The 22,437-nt window shown below is 40.5% G+C and overlaps 1 protein-coding gene across 1 annotated transcript in view; it reads left to right on the top strand.

The window, feature by feature from the left end:
* POLG (DNA polymerase gamma, catalytic subunit) overlaps positions 1–22,437 on the top strand; it is a 1,518,109-nt gene that overhangs the window by 1,254,896 nt on the left and 240,776 nt on the right. The window lies entirely within an intron of this gene.

The following is a 22,437-nucleotide window of genomic DNA, read 5'->3' as shown; positions in this document are numbered from 1 at the left end:
AGTAGACCCCTCAGATCACATAAAAGCATCTACACCCCCTCAAATTTCCAAATAACAAATCCTCAGGCAATATCCAAGGCCAAGAGTACTACTTCCATGGAACCTGATAACATACCAGGCTGCCTACTGGTCAGCCTGAAGCAGAACTTGTCAGACCCCATTCAAAGACTACTTAGTATCGCCCTCCAAACAGGGTTGATGCTCATTGAATGGAGACAGTGAGAGTCATCTTCTTGCACAAAGATGGGGCATCAAACGACCTGAGTAGTTATAGCCCCAAAATCTTGACCAGCGTTATATCTAAGACTATGGAAAAATCACGGTGGAACTAATAAATAATTACATAGGCAACCTATAAACTCTAGACCCAAACCAGGTCAAGGCCATATCCTGTCTACTTAACCTGTTTGACTTCTTCAAGAAGGGTACAGAGGCAGTAAATGAGGGCATATCAATGATCACCACATATCTGGATCTTGCCAAGGTGTTTGTATAAACTATATTTGCACAGGCATATATTTTATAAACATTTCTGCTCTTTTCCAGCAGGATGCACTGTGGTTACATTTTTGAAGTTCAGCACATAACGAATAATTTAATCATAACATACAGTTCTCTTACATTTGTAAAACAAGCCTCTGGATCCTATTAATATTTACAGATGACATAGGATTATTTACAAAATTTTAGCTGGCTGGTTGGCAGCCTTCACAATTCTCCCTCCCCTTGAAAACTTAAGCTAGTGACCCTTGAGAAGTATTGCTTGAGAGGATTGAGCCTACCTTGGGAATACCTTACCCCATTCCCTGTCTTGAGTTCTCATCTACATTGGCATTGCTAACCCCACTGCGGTGCTGCACTGTCATATAAGCTTGCAACCCTGGGCTGCACCTTAGCAACTTGGCATTTTGCTGGTTGGCTCAATGTAGCCATGTTAGGGGATTGTGGTCTGTAACTACAGTGAATTTCCTTCCATACAGCTAAGGGTGAAGTTTCTGCAGTGCCCACACTATGGCTAGACATTCATTTTCTACAGCTGCATAGCATTCCTCCCTGGGTTGGAACCTACGACTGAGATAAGCCACCAGGTGTTCTTCTACCTCTGAAGAAATCTGGCTAAGTACAGCTCCCACCTCATGGTTTGAAGCATCCACCTACACAACAAATTATTTGCTGTAATCTGGACTGGCTAACACAGGGGTTCCTTCCAAAGCTTCTTTAAGCTTCTGCAATGCCTGCTCACATGCTGGGGTCCACACTACCTTATCTGGCCTGTTTTTCCTTGTCAGGTCTGTGAGGGGAGCAGCTATGGTACTATAACTAGGGACAAACTTTTTGTAGTACCTTGATGTCCCTAAAAATCCCCTCACCTGCGTTTTGGTAACAGGTGCAGGCCATGCCTGAATGGCTTCCACTTTGGCCAGTTCTGGCCTGATCTTACCACTACTCCCCACTCTATGTCCCAGGTAGGAGACATCTGCCATACCCACCTGACATTTGCTGGGCTTAATGGTCAACCCTGCCCTCTGCAGTCAGCACAACACCTCCCTGACTTGCTGAGGGTGCTCTTGCCAGGAATGGCTGTAGATGACAGTATCATCTAGGTAAGCAAGGGTAAAATCTCCTGCTCCTCCTAGGATACAATCTGCCAGCCTCTGGAAAGTCACTGGGGCATTTTTCATCCCAAAGGGCATCTTTGTGAACTCATACAAGCCAAAAGGAGTCACAAAGGCTGACCTCTCTCTAGCACCGGAGGTCAAGGGCACCTACCAGTAACCCTTGGTAAGATAAATGGTGGTAAGATACTTATTCCCACCCAGCTGCTGTAGGACTTCATCTGTCTTAGGCATGGGGTAAGCATTTGACTCTGCGTGACTATTTAATTTCCTGTAGTCCACACAGAACCTGGTGCTGCCATCCTTCTTTGGTACCAGCACCACTGAGGAGGCCGAGGGACTGCTAGACTCCTGAATTACCCCTACCTGTATCTCCTCCCTCAGAGTATGTTTGACTCTCTCAGGCACCATATAAGGGGCCTTTCTAATAGGCCTTTGGGGTCCTGTATCCACATGGTGTTGCATCAGGTGGGTGCACCTTGGTTTCTCAGTGAACATGTCCCCAGACTCCTGTAACACTGCTCCAGATTTCTTGAACTTGAGTAAAAGATAGCTGCTGGGACATTGCTACCCCTTCCACTGAGGTGTCAGTCCAAGCCTCACTGAGGAGATCAGTCACCAGATCTCCCTCAGACTCCTCCTGCAATCCAATGCAAATACTCAGCACAAGGGCCTCCCTATCATAGAGGGCCTCCCTAGCATGGTAAGGTTTCATCATGTTAACATGGTACAATTTGTGCCCCTGCCTCCTGCCTAGCAGTTCTACCATGTAGTTAACATCACTGACCTTCCTTACCACCATGTAGGGTCCCTCCCAAGCTGCCTGCAGCTTGTTGTATCTGACAGGAATGAGAACCATTCCCTGCTGCCCTACAGCATACTCTCTAGCTCGAGCATTTCTGTCATACCAGACCTTTTTCTGCTGTTGGTCTTCTGCCAGGTTCTCCTGGGCCACGCCCATGAGTCCCCCAAGCCTTGTGCTGAGGTTTAGAACATATGCCACAACAGACTCCTTGTAGGATTCACACTTACCCTCCCACTCATCTCAAATTAAATCTAGAGGCCCCCTCGCCCTACACCCGTACAGCAACTCAAAGGGTGGAAAAACTGTGGATTCCTGGGGAACCTCTCTGTAAGCAAACAACAGATGGGGCAGATATTTGTCCCAGTCCCTCTTAAACTGGTATTTAAATGCTCGTAGCATGGACTTGAATGTAGAGTTTAACCTCTCAACAAAGCCATTAGTCTGGAGAGGGTAGGGGGTTGTATTTAGGTGCTTCACGTAACAGTACTTCTACAGACAAGCCAGCAGGTCTGACATGAAATTGGCACCTCTGTCAGTCAGTATTTCTTTTGGAAAACCTACCCTGCTTAAAATCTCTAACAAAGCATTTGCCACCTTTTCTGCCTCAATGAAGGACAGAGCCACTGCCTCAGGGTATCTTGTAGCATAATCTACCACCACTAGGATATACTTTTTCCCTGTGGAACTTGGACTACTCAGAGGCCCCAAAATATCCATAGCTACCGTCTGAAATGGTTCCTCAATCACAGACAAAGGCATCAGAGGAGTTTCACCTTGTCTCCTGCCTTGCCTGCCGTTTGACCATGCTCGCAGGTCTTGCAGTACTGTGTTACATCTCTGGAAATCCCAGGCCAAAAAAAGTTCTGCATAATATGTCTCTTTGTATGTTTTAGGCCCATATGACCTGCAAAGGGAATGTCATGGGCTATGGCTAGAAGTGCCAAAGGTAGGCTTTAGACATTACCAACTGCTGTATTCTCTCACACTCTAGCCCCCCCTCAGGGGTCCACTCTCTGTACAGTAATCATTTGTCCCAGTATACAGATTCCCCCTTCCCTTGAGAATCAGGTGCCTCACTAGCTTAACTCCCTCAGGCCTTGTAATGTATGGTCTGAGAAATGAGCCTGACTCAAATCTCTCTTTGTAACCCTTCCCAGCTCCCCTTCCACAGGAAGTCTGATATTCTCTGACAGCGGTGCCTCACTGTCAGCCTGGATGCTACTGCTACTCACCTCTGCCCTTGCAGTCACTTTGTCCAAGGGAACATAAGTACCCACAAGCAGCTGTGACTCACCTTCAGTCTCACTGCTACAGGGTAGCTCCCTCGCTGAAGTAACCACCTCACCAGTCCTGGCTGCAAGTGTACAGTCTGTCTGGGTCTCCCTCAAGTTGCCAGACCCACATGCTTGTCTCCAAGCCTGACTGCGTGTCACTGCATAAACACATGGTACTGCATTATCAAAATCTTACTCTATCTGGGACATCTGCAGGATGGTAGTTTGGTACCCTTGTTGTCTTAAGACAACTTACTGTTGGCATTTTGTGATTCCCACTTACTGGCTCTCCCACCTTTTGTTTCCCACCTTGCCTCCATGGACATCTATATGCTACATGGCCCCACTGGTTGCATTTAAAACATTTAACCCTAGGTCCTGGACGTGTACCTGGACTAGTGGCTTCCCCTGCTACTGGCAGATTCTGTGAGGGCAACCTAGGCTGCTCACCATGGGTTCCCTTAGACCCATGAACAGCACTGGGTGTCCCTTTCCTGTGCAGTGATGCCCTGCATGCTAGGTATAGGTCTCCCTTCTTCGCCAGTTCATCTACAGTAAGGCATTGTCTATCAGTAACCAAATCCTTATGTCCTCAGGCAAATTTCTAAGGCCTTGTTCCCTCACCAAAAGGTCTGCCAGCCCTTCAAAGTGATGACCTGACATCCACTCACCCACATATGAAAATAAGTGTTTAATTCAACAACATATTCACATACACTTTCATCTGCCTTGCGTCAATGCTCACAAAACTTTTCATAAGCTTCAGGTTTTAGCTTAAAAAAATTCTAGCAAACAATTCTTCACAACTTTATAATTTAAGAAGTCATTATCAGACAGTTTGGACAGAACAGTTACAGCTGTACCATGGAGTAAGGGGGCAGGAAACCTATCCAGAGCCCTTAGTCAATATCATATTGTTTACATACCCTCTGAAACATATGAATGAAACTATCAAAATTATCCCCCTCTGTAAATTGTGGAAGAAATTTACTGATCTTTGTTGCTTCTGGGTTCGGTTACTCCCTTCCCCATTACCTTCATGACTCTGGAGAAGAGTCAGCATCTCCTTTTCATGTTGCCTCTGCCTCTCCTTCCCCTCAGCTTCCAGATGTCTCAGTCTCTGCTGCTTCCATTTCTAAACGCTTGGCCTTCGACGCAAGTCTCCCTAGCTCCAGACAGATTTTTAGTCCTCTGTGGAAAGGTTGAGCTGTCCATTTCCTGAGAGTTGTACATCTCCACGGCCAGTCTGATCATCCTGGTTGCTCTCCTCTTCTTCGAGCTCTCAATCGGTGCCATTAAAAAAGTTGTCCAAAGTTTCATCTCCGGACCTGAAGGCTGCCGGGCCAGAGGAATCTGCTATCTCAGCTCCTTCTGTGTGGAGGCCGATGGAAATTCACTTCCGGAGCTGGTCCCTAGAATTGGAACCAGTTTCTCCAACCTTGAGATCTCCTTTGCTACAGCCTACTAGATCTCCTGCTCCCTCCTCCAGGAGCCTTTCTGATGATGATGATGATGTGGATCGTGTGATGTGGAGGCTATTAAGGACACCGACGCTCGCCATACTGTTGTTGGATCCATCCCAGAGGGCTTCGGAACCAACCAAGCCTACCCTTTTACCATCGATTCCTCCTTCGATCCAGTCTCAGACCTCAGAGCCAGAATGTTCAGAAATTGTAGTGGAACTGCTCAGCTCCTACATCTGCCTTGGAGCCAACCCCTTGGTTCTGGGGATGCCTTCTGTTTCTTCAGAGTCGGGAGTTTACTCGGATCAGGGGAGCGGGGCATTTGCAGTGATGAGGAGAGTACTGTTTCCACAGACGGTCCAGACATTCTTCCCCCTAAGGCACTGGTGTCTGTCTCGGCACAACTCCATTCACAAAGACCCGGAGACCCTAGGCCTCAGGATGTCCTGTTGGGTGAACCCCTTTGTTCCAAAACCTCTCCAGAATACCCTTCTGAAGAGGTCCCGCATAAGAGACTTTGCAAGAGGAAGCATTTAGACTCCCCAGAGGAGTCCATCACATCTTATACAGACCGTGATGAGTCAGAAGGGTCCCCACGGTTGCCCTCTGAGGATATCTCCTTTGCAGACATCCTGGAAATACTAAGGAGTGTATATACCTGAAGGCTTTTGGGTCTCGCCCTTCCACCACTTGGGTGTCTCCACCTTTTGACGAACTGATGGACCTAGTTTGTCGAAAGGCATAGGAGTCTCCAGACTCAGTGGAGCCTGTTCCCCGGAGGCCAAACAAATTCATAACATTCCCTACAGATAAGAATTTTCTTACAAAGGGTGTCCCAGGAGATGCTATGGTGGTGGCAGTGACAACCACCAAGAAGGAACTCTCAGAGATGTCCTCTTCTGTCCATCCGCCAAACAAGGAGGCCTCGTACAATGGACAGATATGGAAACTGCATGTTTTTTCTGTGACCTTTGCACTCAGATCACTGAATTATCTCACCCATTTTACCAGACTTTAGAGAGATCTCCTTAAGGAGCTAGGAGAAACTCTGCAAGGTTTAGTAGCTGAAAGGGTATCAGAAAAAGTTTCCTTTCAGCTTTCCACCTTAAATTCAGTGGTCAACTCCTGCACGAGACTCATTTCTTCTGCAGCGGATGGAGCGAGTAGGGCACCGGGTTCAGGAATTTCCCTAAGGAGACATTCCTGGATGTTCTTGTGTGACTTTGCGGAGCCCTTTAAATCTTCTTTTGTAAATGCCCCTTTCGATGGCTCATCCTTATTCGGGCCAAAAGTCAAAGACACCCTAACCAGGTGTGAACAGGAAGGGAAAAACTTTCTGCCATAGGAGTCCATTTTTCCCTACCTTCTAGACCTTATCCTAAAGGTCAGAAGGGAGGAAAAATGTGGTTCTGAAAATCCCAGAGAGTTTTTCAGGACACACATGGTGATTCTTTTCCCAGGGGCAGAGGGTGAAGCAATAATGGAAGATGCCAGCCACGCGGCAGAGGGGGGGGGGGGCACAAAATCATGGTGACAGAGAATCCTTCCTTGGTAAGTCCTTTCAGTGCTCCTGAAAGAAGGCCCATCTGTCATTCTCGGGAGTTGCTTATCTTTGTATGCAGAAGACTGACTAAAAATAACAAAAGACAACTGGGTACAAAGCATCATATCCAGAGGTTACTCCATACCCTTTTCTTTCCCCGTCCCAAACATAAAAAACATCCCGGGCATTCCACCCAGTCAAAGGGAACAGGGAAGTCTAGAAATACAAAAGTTGCTTGGAAAAAGAGTCATCCAGACAGTCCCCACATATCAAATAGGATCCGGAACTTACGCAAGGTTCTTTTAGTTCCAAAGAAAATAGGGGACTGGACACCCATGCTGGATCTCAGCAATTAAATAGATCATTAAGAAAATCAAAGTTCCGGATGGTAACACTGCAGTTGATACTCCCTTTTCTGGGACAAGATGATTGGATGTGCTCAATAGATATCCAGGATGTGTACTACCACATAAAAATGGACAGGCAATCCAGGAGTCATTTGTGCTTTTGGCTGGGAGCCAGTCACTACCAGTTTCAAGCTCTGCCCTTTGGTCTCACTTCAACCCTCAGAGTGTTCACCAAGTGTGTGGCAGTAGTCACGGCTCACTTGAGATGCCTAGGATTTCGAGTGTTTCTGTACCTAGACGACTGGCTCCTAACCGCCACCACTGAGCATCTACTAACAAAAGCGAGAGACACCACCTTGCAGCTCTGCTCTCACCTAGGAATCACAATAAACTATGAAAAATCTACCTTGTTGCCATCTCAGAATAACGTTTTTATAGTGGCAAATCTAGATACAACAAATATGATGGCAACCCTACCTGCCGAAAGGGTGCAAATTCTACAGCGTCATTTCCTAATCCTACTTTCCAAGAAAAAAGTACGAGCAAAAACAGTACTGAAAGTCTTAGGAACCATGGCAGCAACAATAACCCTAATTCCATTAGCACATCTGCACATGAGAATTCTACAGTGGTTACTTTTCAGTCAATGGTCCATGTAGGAACTACCCATGCCCCACTAAATTATTTTAACAGAATCTTGCAAGAAGATCATTGGTGGCTTCACACCATTCATGTGACATTAGGTTGACCCTTTGTTCTTCCACAGTCCTTAGCCACAGTAACCACGGACACTTCCCAGATAGGGTGGTGGGCATTACCTGGGAAGGGCAGTCCAGGACACTTGGCAGGATCACAAGGCCCATTTGTACATCAATGTCCTAAGAGATGAAAGCGTTGCTTTTAGCATTGCAAGCATTCCAAGACACTCTTCCACTAGGAACTATTGCAATATAGACAGACAACATGTTGGTTGTGTGGTACATAAACAAGCAAGGAGGAACCAGCTCTTACCCCGTTTGTCAGGAAGCCCTTAGAGTATGGCAGTTGGTGACTTCCTCCCAACATTTTCTGACAGCAATGCACAACCCGGGGAAATCCAGCATGATAGCAGACAAACTCAGCAGAGTGATTCTGATGCCTCACGAGTGATCCCTAAAACAAGAAGTAGCAGAAAAGATTTTCTGCAAATGGGGCCAGCTTTGCTGCAACCTTTTTGCAACGTCCATGAATGCCAAATGCACCAGCTATCTTGCCCTTATCCCCCCCTCTGGGGAAGTCACCAAGGGATGCACTTGTACACGATTGGCCCTTGGGTCTCACCCAAAGTTCTTCAGGAAGCCAGTTCCTTGGGAAGGATTTGGATACTCGTCGCCCCTTACTGGCCTCTTCAAATCTGGTTCCCCTTCCTTTGGCCTCATCTTCAGGAGGAGCCATGGATTTTGAACTCGGTTCCAGACCTTCTGACCCATGCATCAGGGATGCTCCACCCCTCTCCGCAAACCCTCAAATTGACAGCTTGGCTGCTCCAGTTCCAAACATAGCCAGGCTCCCTAATCTTTCTCTTTCAGTGAAGTATATCCTTATTTCATCTCACAAGACTTCAACGAGAAATTATATGTGAGCAAATTGAAGAGAGTTTCCTCTTGGGCCTTGGAAAACCGCATTGACCCCTTCTCTGGCCCTATACCTTTCATTCTTGAATTTTTGGCAAAGTTATTTAATGAAGGCACAGCTGCAGCTGCTATTAGTGTTCAGTTAGCAGCGATATCAAATTTCCATATAGGTGAGTTGGGGCCGAATGTGATGTCCCACTGACTTTGCAAGTCTTTAACGACACTATTTTATTAAGACCACCCATTAAAGCCCCGCCAGCACCCTGGGACCTGAATTTTGTGTTTGATTCTCTCCCCATTTGAACCTGCATCATCCTGTGATCTAAAATATTTGACTTGGAAAACAATTCTTTTGATAGCCATCACTTCTGCTAGAAGAGTTTTAGAGCTGCAAGCATCATCTATAAAGCTCCCCTACCTGCATTTCCACAAAGATAGAGTATCCCTAAGAACAAATCCATCCTTCCTACCCAAAGTACCCAAAGTATACTCAGAGTCTAATTTGAGTCAATCCATAGAACTAACATTTGTTCCCCCAACTATGGCAACAAGGCAGAATATATGCTACACCAACTAGATGTACATATACAATTACATTTCTACTTTCATAGGACAAAAGACTTCAGAAAATCTGACCAATTATTTGTATCATTTTCAGACTCTAAGAACTGTGCTAGTGTGTCTAAAGTCACACTTTTGAAATGGTTGTCAGATTGTATTACCTTTACCTACAAATCTCAAAACAAAGAATTTTCCTATAAAGTAAAAGGTCATTCTACAAGAGCCATAGCAACCTCTTTTGCCTTTCTGGCTAGACTACCAATTGACACAGTTTGTGCTGCAGCAACATGAGCAAGATCTCATGCCTTTATTACTCATTACAAAGTAGATTTGGCCTCCAGGAACAGAGCCTCTTTTGCATCCACTGTTCTGAAGAATATTCTCCCTTGAGCCACCCAAGAAAGATGGTGCTAGGGATGCTGTCTCAAGCAGTTAAGAATGAAGGCGAGATAGGACAACATCACATAAAGAAGTTATGTACTCACCATAACGTTCCATGTGTGTTGTCCATCTTACCTTCATTCTTACATCCCACCCTCCTTCCCCCAGCCTTGGGCTCCTGGAGGACCCAGCAGATACAATTGGTAATTAATGTGCTCTGACCTTCTTCAGTGCTCCATTATGTATTCCATAGTTTTTTATTTGGTACCTATTGTTATATCAGCACACAAGATCTGGAGAGCTTTCCTAGGGCATGATGGGATAGGGTTTTCAGCTACAAGCTAGTAGAAGACCTCAAGCTTTTGTATAAGGCTGAGTCAGAACAGAGAACTAGTTCTGAACCCGACCAGTTAAGAATGAAGGCAGGATGGACAACACACATGGAATGTTATGTGAGTACATAACTTCTTTTTATCCAAACGCAGCCTTCCTAAAATTTGCGTCTATACATGCATCTTCCTAAGAGTCGCATCTGTGCATGTGTCTTTCCTACCAAGCGAAATTTAACATTTGTTGCTGCTTTGTCTGTTCTTCATACCACATAGAATTTAACATTCGGTTTGTTGCTACTTCCACTTCATCTAGAAGTGTGTGTGTGTGTGTGTGTGTGTGTGTGTGTGTGTGTGTGTGTGTGTGTGTGTGTGTGTGTGTGTGTAGGGATAAGTGGTAGCTAGTGTTATTTTGCTTAGGCTCAAATCCTTTACCTTAGATATAAGAAACAAGAACCTGAATTCTCTACCCCTACCACTACTTGTGTTTCAACGAGTTGAGTGCATAGCTCTCAACTGTCCAGATTTTCACAGAATGTCTGGAATTTTTGGCTCATACTTTTGGTCTGTTCCTCTTAAAATTTGTGATTTTTTCTGGCAAATTAGTGAGGCATGAATTCACTAAATAATGACAGCCATTTAAGTTTCAGTCTTCCTTGCTTTGAGGAAATGCATGCTAACACAAAACCTTTTTATTCTAGCAGCTTTCTAAGGTTATACAAACAATATTTAAAATGTGTCCCTGATTTTGGGCCTTTGTCTCCTCCCACCCCCCTTAAATTGTGGCTTTTTCCAGATTTCTTGTGCTACAAAGTTGATAGATATGGTTGAGTGTCAAGTGCATTTTACAAGAAAGTGAGAGTCAAGTGCATTTTACAAGGAGATGAGAGCTTCAGGGAAAGAGAAGTTTAGTGCTGCTTAGGCCAAGTCTGTTTACAATGTGCAACTGTTGTTTAGTAAAAGATATTACTATTGTGCTAAAGTATTTAAAAAGCATTGTTAGTAGCGCAACAAGTAGTATACTTGCTTGGGTCTTTATCACATCAGCGAATGCTAAAAATAGCAAACGCTGATATATCGAACTTCAAAGTCCGAAAGCTGAAAACATCAAAGGAACGATCAGCAAATTTTTTCCCAGGGAAAGAATTTGCTGGGCCATTCTCCAGGCTTTGCTGTTTTCTCCACTGTGGTATGATCATGGTATTATTATATTTAAGTTGGGAGAGTGTGGGGGATGAATCCCCCACTTAATTTTGACTGTATACTCTTTTTTTTTTTTTTGGATCAGCAATTTTTTTTCCCTGGGGAAAAAAATTTGTTGATCCATTCCTTAGCATTTTTCAGCTTTCAGACTTTGAAGTTCAATATATCAGCATTCACTGATGTGATATAGACCCTACTTGCTTTTGATGCAGAAGGCTGTGAGTTCTACTCCTACAGTATGCAGATGGATTGCTGATACTGTACTGTGTTGTACTTTAAAGGTGATGGGTGCTGCAGTCCTGAGTATGTCCTAGTAACTTCTGTTTGGTATCTCTTATGCTGTAGTTTGGCAAATAATTATTTAACTACAGTACAATAATATAGCTGTAGGTTAGCAAATACCTAAATGTCGATCTGATAGTACCGAAAAATCAAAACAGCAAACAACCGATTTAATGTAGGAATTGAATTCCCTTGACATCAAAAAAAAATTTAAACCACACCCCCTAACTAAATATACCAACTACGAGATCACCCTGCAGTGAGAAAAGGGGTAAAATCCGCATAACGGCCAAGGGAATTCTTTCCCTGCATTAAATCGTCCGTTCGCGGTTTTTTGCTTTCACTATTACCAGATCAATGTTTAGGTATTCGCTAACCTAAATGTTCGATCAGGTAATAGGAACCCATAGCTGTACTGTACTATTTTTGCTTAAAGTAAATTTGTTTTATATTTGTTGTTTAATATTCATCAAAAACATTTTTAGAAGTTTTTTTTATCCAGTTCAGTTATATGTATGATTATCCAGTTTGATTATCTGAACTACCCTAGGTCCCAATTAGTTCAGATAATTGACTCTCTACTGTAGCTAGAAATCTCTTGCTGAAGGCAATTTCAAGACAGTCTTAAAGTAGTAACAGTGAGAGGAAGAACATTTTTTTACAAAAAAAGTGAAATGCACACAGAAAAGCAGGAAACCATAGTGATCAATCAAAATAACTGAAGTATGAGTTAGCAATCAAAGGTACTTAGCTTTACCTGGATGGCACTGGATACAAGTAAAACACTTCTGGAATGCAGGCTAGGACTCCAGACTTTTTCTAGCCCCTGGAAAATGAGCAGGAGACAATATGCAGTAAATGGGTCTACTTTAGATAAATTGAAATACCACTTACCTGACTTTCATAATGCCAAGACAACTTCACCGACAACTGCATTTCAACGACCTCTTGGAACACCGACTGGAAACTCCAGGTAAGTAACCACTTGGCCACACTACAAAATAAATTTAAAAAAAAAGCAAATTAAATCCACCCATGTATTGGGCTTTGCTCCTCACACTCCCTCTAACTAAATGCACTAACTCCGAGATCGCACTATAGTGGGAGTAAAGGAAAAGTTCATCATGGTGGCCAAGTGGTTACTTACCTGGTGTTTCCAGTCGGTGTTCCAAGAGGTTGTTGAAATGTAGTTGTCGGTGAAGTCGTCTCAGCATTATGAAAGTCGGGTAAGTGGTATATCAATTATCTAAAGTAGACCCCAGTAAAGGAGGTTTCTTCAAGAGCAATACTGGTTTTCTGGGTGGGCACTCAGTGTCATGGATCTGTGGAAAACTGGTTGAGAAGAGTACATAAATAGCTTATACAGCAATCTATAGCAATGAAAGAGAGGAGGGAGGGACTTTGGAAATCAGATTATCATAAGGGATGGAGGCCAGAGACACAGCCTTATAAAACAATAAGCAGGCTACTTGGAGAGGCATCAAATTAAATAAAGGCAGTATTGGAGCTCTTTCAGAAACTTTAAGCTAAGTGTTTGTAGGGGATGGGGCAGGCACAGAATCCAACAAGCAGGTAAAAGATAAGCAGAATATAAAATCACTGAAGCACAAATTGGAGCAGAGAAAACTTCTCATATTATTGACCTTTTACTACAGTTTAAGGCAGCAGACTATGCAGAAATTTACCAGTAACACTGTTTATGGAAAATGCAATAATAAATGAACAAGGCACAAAATCTGGCAGTAATGCATAGTTCTGCCACAACTGTGTAAGCCACAAGACTATGGGCCAGCAGGGTTTAAAACACAAAATGGATAGCTTTTACATGTAAGTTTACTTGTGGAAATTGAAATGCAGAATAATACAGAAACACAATCTTCCCACAACTGCTAATTAAAATACAAGACTAAGGTCCCAGAACAAACTAAAAAATGCAAACAGATGGAACAGAGCTGAAAAGTACAATGTAGTATTACCACACAGTGCAAGTGCAACTCAAATATTTAAATAGAATGGGAATAATTAAAATAATTTAATTCTCATTCAACTTTTTAAGCTAGTTACTCACAGTTCCACACCTTTTCAACTCTTGGATAAAAGATCTTAGAAAAACCTTTGCCATGTTTGAGAGTGATCAGTTTGAGGGAAGTCTGAATGTTTTCCACTATAGGTTCATAAGTAAGTGTTAGTCTAGCTGTTTTTATGGGCCATTTGAAACCTAGGCAATTTTCTTCAAAGGTGAGAATCAAACCCTGGACCTTGTGTTGCTGAGGTAAACATCTTAACAATTTCACCTACTCTTTTTTCATACGTTTAGTCAGAAATCTACCCTGTTTTGTTTTATTTTCCTTCTAGGTCCCCTTGATACATCCTTAATGTTGCAACTCAAGTTCCAGTCCCTACTTGTAAGTAATACTACAATCTGAAAGCTGATTCTTTCTTCCCAAATTTTCTTAAGCTCCATAACAGTTTTTGGTGAAATATAAATACATGCCAGCGTAATCCTCCTGCATTCCCAATAGCCTTTTACTACCACAATGCTATCATCTTTGTCTTTTTCCCTCTTCTATGACTGTTGGAGCCCTTCTAGAAATCAGCATTATCACTCCCTTTTCCTTTGTCCCTTATTTTCTGCTTAATATCCATTCTGAAATGTTTTCTTTGTCAAATTCACATGCTCATTTCTTTCAAAATGTGTCTTCTGCTTCATTGCTATTTGCACATTTCTTAATATAATTCAGTATTCTTCATCTTTACCTGTAAGGCCATTTACATTCCATGATGCTATGGATAGAGTAGCCATTGTTCCAGTTATTATACATGATTTTTTGACTGTGTTTTGCCAGCTTTTGCTGTACATGCACACTGTAATGTTGGGGAAAATTATCTTTTATGCAGTTGTTTCTCATCTCCATTTGATCCTGTGTTACATATCTCAAGACTTTTTGTTTTAATGAAAACCTCAAATAAAAAAAAAAAAACAAAATAAATTTTAGAACACCCCAATCCCCATAAACTTAAAGCAAACACACACAAAACCATGTACATTTTTAATAAATGAAGTTTATCCATTCAGATAAGAAAAAATGCCTCAAATCAACAGCTGTACTCACAGGCATAAAGTTATGTAAACTTAAGGTTACCCATGCTAAAGTCCATATTATAGCCTGTGTTCCAACTTAGTGATTGCTGTCTTTTCTTATTTCTATTCCCCTCTCAGATTTAAAGAACTTTTATTTTTTCAGAAAATATTAATTTTAGCCCTAAATGAAGGTGTACTACCTGTCTTTAAATAAAACCTAAATTATGTATTGTTCTATTAAATGCATTAATGTAGTAAGGCTGCTGGGTAGGATACTATCTCTTACTCACTTCCCATAATTTCAGACTTTATTTTTCACTGAATTGCTTCTCGTTGTTCCTTTAAATATTTCATTTTCCTCAGCAATTAATGCTCAGATTTCTGAAGATTAATTGCTTGTACATGCAGACAGCTTGTCTCCATGTTAAAGTAGTCAGCAATGAAAAAGAAACAACTAACTTTGCAGATGCTTGAAGGGATCCATGTAAATTTCAGTCAGAATAGAATGTACTGAATTCTCCTGGCAAACTGCTTTCAGCTGCAGACTTCTTGAGAATGCTTGCTAAAGGAAAAAAAAACAAGCTAATGTTTTTGCAGATGCAATAAAATTAGCATTTCCCATGGCTTTCATCATTTTGTGTTATTTCTCAAGCCTATTTGCTTACAACATTTTTCATAGCTTAAGCCAAGGAAATTAATCAAGACATCCCCCCTTTAAAAACAAGTGAAATTATTTTAGTTCAACATGTAATATAATCAGTACACTTTTTACACCCCAGCCCAGCAGCCCTGATCACAGCATTATATTAACTTAAACATGCTTCTTTTCAGCCTTTCTTATGTTTGTACTGTAAAATTTATACTTCTACAACTTAAAAGTACTTTTTACTTTAATATCTTTTAGTCACTGGAAAAACTACCCTACACCCATTTAAATTACCCTGGCTGCACACTGTACAAAACTGCCTTACAGTATAACATGCAGTTTATCATGAAGTGATTTATACAAAATGTTAATAGGGACAAAATTGTTTTATTTACTGTTACTTATTCCTCTTTTAGTGTCCTTCTAATCTTAAAGGCATAATGTGGGGTATATGCTTTACAGTCTGCCAACAATTATAACAAAGCCTACAAGAGTCCAGCCTTTTCTCAGCCACTTTTATTTGCAAAGCCATGTTTCACCAGTGTGATTGATCCTTTATAATCTCAGATTTAGTCTTTAGTATCAATGCTGCTGTGATCATCTTCATCCCCAAACACTAGACTCAGATTCAGGTCCAATGTACCTCTAATTCTTCTAAACAATTCATATGTTTCTTTTTTGTCTAATATTTTCCTTTGGAGCATTGGAAAAATTCACTGGGAAAGTCTGTTTATGAACTTTCTGCCAAAAGAATAAGAAGCAAAGCCCCCTTCTACTTGTTGGTTCACTTTTTGTTGGATCGACTTTCTTTTATTTTCTCATTAGCCTGTTCTGCATCACAAATGTATTTGATCCACAAGGAAAAATACTCTGAAGGCAACTAGATATAGCAACTTGAATATCACTTTTGCCTCTCAACATTCCATGATTGTGGGATTAAATTTGCTTCTCTACTGCCTAATGCACAGCAAATAATCTTTTTCCACAAACACTCTTTTGTCTCCAATTTGTAATATTTTGCCCTTCTGCCACAGTTTTGTCAGGATCAACTCTTTGAGCTGATATGATTACAGCTTTACTAATATAGGAGATGACTGCCTTCTTATGGCCAGGTTTGGAGCATACACTCAATGTGCCCTTTCTGGTAACAAATCCTGGTGTAGAACACCAGTCCAGTTGCTTATTTGTGCTTTCGTATAATTAATACAATCTATTCCTTCTGGTCTCTTTGGTACATTAGAAATCTCAAGTTTTCTTTGCCAGATTTTTGTAGTTTTATCAGATTATCAGAACAGCTAGTTAAAGCTTCTTCTGTTTTGTTTTCTAGCGTTTTTGTCATTTGAGTTAATATATTCTTTCAACGTTTCATTAATTTTAATCACCTGTGAGTACATTTGATTTATTTTTTCCTCTAAATTACTTGAAGCCATCTCTTGAACCAAAGCTGAAGCTTGAACAACGTTTTGCTGATTGGCCGCAGAATCCTTCACAGACGGTGTTTTCTGTAAATCTTTTATGTATGAGTTTATTTCAGGCTTTCCAAAGTTGTCCTTTGCCGGCATCCATGCAGAGTACTTACTAGCCAGTAACTGAATTTAACCTAAAAAAAAGTTTCAGTTGGGGAAAAAAAACTGTTTCAGTGGCAGTCCTTTTTTTCAGTTTCTGTTTTCACACTGGGAGTGCTTAAGTTAAACTGTTGCTCAGCCATCTTGGAAGTCTAGTTTTAATATTTTTTGTCCACAACTTCTCCTCAGGTTGATAGAACTATGTTTGACCTTTACATAAAACTAAAAGGACTAAAACAGTTTCACTGCTTGTATCAAACTATCTGTATCCCATAATTATGAGCTTCCAGTTTCTCAGTTTTTATCTTTTTTAGTCTCTTCCCACATATCCTTAGTTGCCATTACAGAATCCTTTCTAATCTATGCAACTTAATACTTTCTCTTATATTCATATATGGGTATTGCTGGATTAATTCATGTGTGGGTGCATTTTTTTTACTGATATAGCTTTTTTTCTATCTCTATGTGTTTCATTTCCAGTAAAGAGTTGAAACTATCTCAGATTATTCCACAAGAGAGAGAGGCATTCTTTTCTGGTTTTATGAAGTACAAAATAATAACATCTGTGAATAAAGCTATTTTTCTAGTACCATACTAGTTATAGCCTTGATTGTATGAGTCCCTTATTTTCTTTGCCAGTGGCTCTAAATACAAAGCAAATAACAAAGGGGAAAGGCAACATCCCTGCCTTGTTCCTCTTTTCAGATGAAAACAGAAGAAGCTTTATGTAGCCACTGCGATGAGCTGATAAAACTGCAGAAATCAATGGTTAGAATGAATGAAAAATGGACCGAACATCATTCTACTCAAGAAGAAATATTTAAAAAAATAGTAGAATTGGAGTACAGAGCACACACAGAAAACATGGGATTTTTGTATTATACCAGAGAAACTGGAAGGAGCAAACTATTAATTTTGTGAAAGTACAAATTGAACTGATGTTCCACTACAAGATTTATTAATTGATAAGGGGTGTTTTGTGTATGTTCCAGATCTAGTTATCAAAAAGCAGCCAATACCTAATTAATGGTTATGCAGACAGACCAGGAGAAAGAGCTGCTCCTGACAAAATTTTGGAAGAAGTGTAATGTTTTAAAAATTGAGGCAGATGGGAGATGTTGAGATGTCAGTGATAAGTTCAAGTTATGTCCAGCTGAATAGTCTTTTCTGAAGGATCAAAGATGTTTTTGGAAGCAGAATAGGCAGTGGAAGAAATAAATCTTTAGTCAACAAAGAGAGAGCCAGCAAGCTGAAAGGAACTCTGCTTCTCAATCTTCTTTTAGTAATAAAGACCATAGAGAGACTTTGCCGGTCAAACCTCTTCTATTTTTTCAAAGGAAAACACTGGAGTACCATGAGGGGAGCTCAGGAGCTAACCAGAAGAATCATAAGTACCTTGGATGTTAACCTGAAACTAGTATTGTGAGATCATAATGTTTAAGAAGACCAGTGACAAAGTGAATTTAATGAATTAGTAGAACTGTAAAACATCAAGTGAACTGTGATTCTACAAAAAGTGGTTGAAAAGATTGGGGTGTTGACTATATTAAACTGGTGGAAGAACTGCAAAGTATAAATCTCACTTTGTCATTAGTATTTAGAAGAGTAATGAATAATCTGAAGAAGTAGCTATAAGTAAAACGTTTATTGTTTTTGTTAATTTTTGTATAAACTTTTCTTTATATAAATTGCATGTCTTGTTATGAATATAAAGTAGTTTTGTATAGTATTTGGTTACAGACATTTTAAATATAATGTCAGAGGCCATCAGTGACTGTTATGCTAGTGGCATTAAGGTAAGATAGTACACTTTAGTTGCAATGTGTCAAAGCTTTGCACTATAACAAGAAAAAAGCTTGAAAGAAGCAAGATAAAGTTAATATAATAATGTGATATCTGACCTCTGTGGGATGTGATTCTATATTGACAATGATTTATATAGAATAAAAGATAGAAGTGCATCCATTTTATATAGATGAATGTCTAGATTAAAGTTATAGTTTAAGCTGTAGACAGTTTTTGTTAAGTAAAGTACTGGAAAATGAGGCATGTGGAGAAGTATGAAAATGGCAGTTCTTATTTACATTTGCAAAGTAACTAACTGAGTTTTCCACTAGCACTTACTTTTGCCTGAATATAAGCAGCTTGCAGATTGGGGCAATTAATTATGAGAGTGTTTGACTAAGCATTAGAAACACAGGACTATTATACCCAGCTGATGTCGAATATCATTAAGGTCAGTGCAGAAATATCCCAAACAACAATCTAAAACAATGAGTGAGAAAGTCACTGAAAAACCAATCAGTAAAAACAAAATAAAAACTCCAGAAAAGCTAAAACTTCCACTGAGTGACCTCCCAAACCTCTTGTGTCAGAGGCACATGGGATATATGCAAACACTCTGCTTGTGCTGTGCTGACGAGGTCATAACAAGGCCGAAATATGCATATCCACAGATAGTAGAGTTTGGCTTTATTGGCCTGAAATTGTCCAGTAAAATGACAAAACAAGTAATGGGCATTCAGAATCTCCAGTGAGCTGAAACACCTGATGTTCATAGGGATCATTTGCATATATCCCATGTGCCTCTGACACAAGAGGTTTGGGAGGTCACTCAGTGGAAGTTCTAGCTTTGCTGGAGTTTTCATTTTGTTTTTACTGATTGATATGAGAAATCTGGAAATATATGACCTAGGTTCAAAGGTGTGTAAGCTGCACCATAGATATGTAGTCTGAAGAACTGTTACGTATAATGTATGGGAGTAATGGTCTTTTATCAGAATGTCTGTCAGTATTAACATGAAGTGCACGTGACCTTACAAAAGAGAAGCAAATATGTTAAGATATAGTATGCAAATAACCATCACGAGACGTATTTGAATAGAAATATGAGCATGGGATTTTGATGAAAAAAAGATTTTAAGGTAGACATTCAGCAAAATATCAGATGCAAAGAAAAAGAGGAGTACTACACATAGTGAGAGGTGCATCAGTAGTGATAGAAGAAGAGAAAAAGGATAATACTGATAGATTTGTGGAAGTGAGGAGTTATTAGCAGAGTAAGATTATGATGGGATGTGTTTGTATTCCTCCTAAAACTACTATTATGGACCATAGAAGAATTTGGGGAGAAACAAGTTTTCAGTAGGGAATATTATATATGTATGGGAACTGGAACCTGATTTACAATAGAGAGGATGTATCAGGGAGATCTACAAGGGATGTGAAGTCAGTAGCAGTGTCACTTTGAGCATGCTAAAAGTCATTGAGGAGCACAAGTTTACTTAAGATGTTCACATTTATGGGTGGAAGAAAAAAAATTAAGCCTTCATATTTAAAACTGTGTTCTAAGTAATGATATAAATTGGCAAGTTAAATACTTAGTGGAATAGAGGTACTGGAGTTCTTTGAAACGGCAAACCGATTTATTTCTGGCATGCTAAAACTATCAAAGTTTACCATGTCATATAATATTGTTATAAAAAAAATTCTAAGACATGTCTCCAGACCTCAGACTAGACAAAAGATTATGTGCTTAGTCAGAATTTATAAGTATGACACCTGTTGCCTGTGGTGTCTCTTTTCCCATGTAGTGTGTATAGTTATTGGCATACTGCATGCTTGGTTTGAAATGTTCTGTTAGCCAGTACTTAGCTGTGAGTTGCACAAGTCAGTAATGTTCTATGAGGATGCTATAACAAGAACAGTTTTGCTTTTCTCTATGTTCATGCCCACCCACATCATGAATGTGCCTGATTTTAAGGGCTACCTGTCTTGTGTTATCTTACTCTGTATGGTGGAGTTGTGCTGCAGTGCTTTGTGTACCTTCTGCCCAGCTCTGCATGTGATTCTTTCAAAGCAGGGTGAGATAGGCATTTCTTTATTTTATTGACTGTGTGCAGGACAATCCTGTATGATTTGGCTCACTGGATCTTGTGGACAGTTGTTTCATGTCATGTACTTTTATTTCAACACTAGGGGTGCAAGCATTGGGTCCGTGTTGATGGACTGCTGGTTTAAGGAGCTTCCCTTAATCATGCTGTGGTATGGTAAAAGTACATCCATCACATTTGTGTGTGTATGTTTTTGAAGGTACATCTAATAATCCTTTACATTACTCGCTCTTTCTCAGTGGTGGTATTTTTGCTCTCAGTATATATACTGTCTCTTTATTATCTGCTGCTGTTGTACTGGTGCTTGGGTCTTCCATTGTAGAGGATTCCACTTGTTTAACTTTCCTAACTTTTGTTGTACAGCTTGTTTCTGGTTGGCTAGCAATGGTAGCATGCTTTGCAGTCAAAGCTGGGCTTAGGTGAAATGGCACCCTAGGCAAAGGGTCCACGGTGTCCTCCTTCACATTCTTTGCACATTATCCAGTTTACTTTTTTCTATTTTTTCTCCAATTTTATCCTATTATTCATTTTCTGTGTATCCTTTTAACACTTCATAACTACCCGACATCTGTAATAACAGTTGTGCAAATAGCTGAATTAAGTTAGGGGTTTGTGGGAGTAACTACATACCCCCAAGAAGCCATGGGTTTCTAGAGGCACTCAGGTGCATTCTAGAGGCTTTTAAAACAATGTTTTCATTCAGTGATGGCCTGCACAAAGAATCACGAATAAAGAAAGAAATTCAGTTTTATTCTTCATCTTTGCTTTTTTCTGCATCATTCAACACACCCTAAAAAGCCAAGTATACGCTGTAGTGGCTGTATAATAGATAATTAAATTAAGCTGGGGATTTGAGGACCACTAGCCTCCCAAGAGACCAAGGGTATATTGGTGCATTTTAGAATTTTTCTCCAGTCTATTGATTTTGTGATGGTTCTCAACAAAAATCATGAGTAAGGAAAGAAATGGAGTCTTACTTTTTTTTTCTTTCAGTGAAAAAGTTATGCCACGTCTGTCAAAATAGCAATATACAACAATAAGCTGAGAAGACAAATGATTGCAAAGATATACGTCATATCTCAAAATAGTGGTCCCCCAGAAAAAGTTAGTCACCTTCTATGTATCTCTCTGGTGTTAGATTTGATTGAAGGTACCAATGGCTGAAGCCATATATTTCATCTGGCTGTTGTCACAGCATGCCGTCTCACCCCTTACCCCCAAAAGGTAGCCAACTTCTGTGTACCACTCTGTCAGATTGCAAGAAAACTGAATGAACAAGTACAATGCAGTAATATATTTTAACATGTTACTGGCATTTCTTCTTACCCCTGCCCACAAATGATAATTCTTATATCTGATGTTGTCCCTTTCATTCCTCTTCAAGGTTAGGTCATGGATCCGACTCAGCCGCATTCTTACTGACTAGGATCCAAGTCTCAAGCACCTCCCTCTTCCCATAATGCTCTATCCTCTGGCCTAACTCCCTCAGTTTGCCGCTCAGCAGTGACAGACTTGGTTCTGGTGTCTCGAGCGTTTAGTGGGAAACTTACAGTTGTAGAAATTCACAAACACCCACCACAAACTGTAAAATCCACAATACAAAGTGTCAGGACCCAGAAATAACAACTAATCCAACTTTATTTACTAAAACAACCACGATTAGTGCTTTCTTCTGTAATAAACAAACTTCATCAGGTCTTACACTTTTATACCAGCTTCATCTGGCAGATAAGTTTTTTTTTTTTTTGTTAAATTTCTTATATCTCTTAACCTCTCCTTCCTTAGCAGTGATAAGGTTATTAGGTGACTTCTTTCTCTCTCCTTTCATCTTCTG

Source organism: Protopterus annectens, chromosome 7.part0, assembly GCF_019279795.1.
Source record: "Protopterus annectens isolate FY-2018-M chromosome 7.part0, PAN1.0, whole genome shotgun sequence".
Classification (NCBI taxonomy): Eukaryota; Metazoa; Chordata; order Ceratodontiformes; family Protopteridae; genus Protopterus; species Protopterus annectens.
Note: the sequence above shows the minus strand (reverse complement) of the source record. Positions and strands in the feature narration are given on the sequence as shown.